Raw genomic sequence first — 355 nt, forward strand, 5'->3', positions numbered from 1 at the left:
AGAAGAAGGAGAAGGAGAAGGAGAAGGAGAAGGAGAAGGAGAAGGAGAAGGAGAAGAAGAAGAAGAAGAAGAAGAAGAAGAAGAAGAAGAAGAAGAAGAAGAAGAAGAAGAAGGGGAGGAGGAGGAGGAAGAGGAGAAGGAAGGGAGGAAGGAAGGAGAAAGAGAAGGAGGAGGAAGGGGAGGAGGAGGGGGAAAGATGAGAGGGGGGGAAAAAGAAGCAATTGACAAAGGTAGCCTTTGGTTCCCACACAAGCCTGCATGTGCAAGTACTACTACTGCTACTACTACTACTACAGCACACACACACACGCACGCACACACACACACACACACACACACACACACACACACACAC

At 48.7% G+C, this 355-nt stretch overlaps 1 protein-coding gene across 1 annotated transcript in view; it reads right to left on the bottom strand.

Moving 5' to 3' along the window:
• Positions 1 to 355, bottom strand: part of Cftr (cystic fibrosis transmembrane conductance regulator) — a 165,651-nt gene that overhangs the window by 39,061 nt on the left and 126,235 nt on the right. The window lies entirely within an intron of this gene.

This window comes from Grammomys surdaster, unplaced genomic scaffold (assembly GCF_004785775.1).
Source record: "Grammomys surdaster isolate TR1022 unplaced genomic scaffold, NIH_TR_1.0 335, whole genome shotgun sequence".
NCBI classification, from domain to species: Eukaryota; Metazoa; Chordata; class Mammalia; order Rodentia; family Muridae; genus Grammomys; species Grammomys surdaster.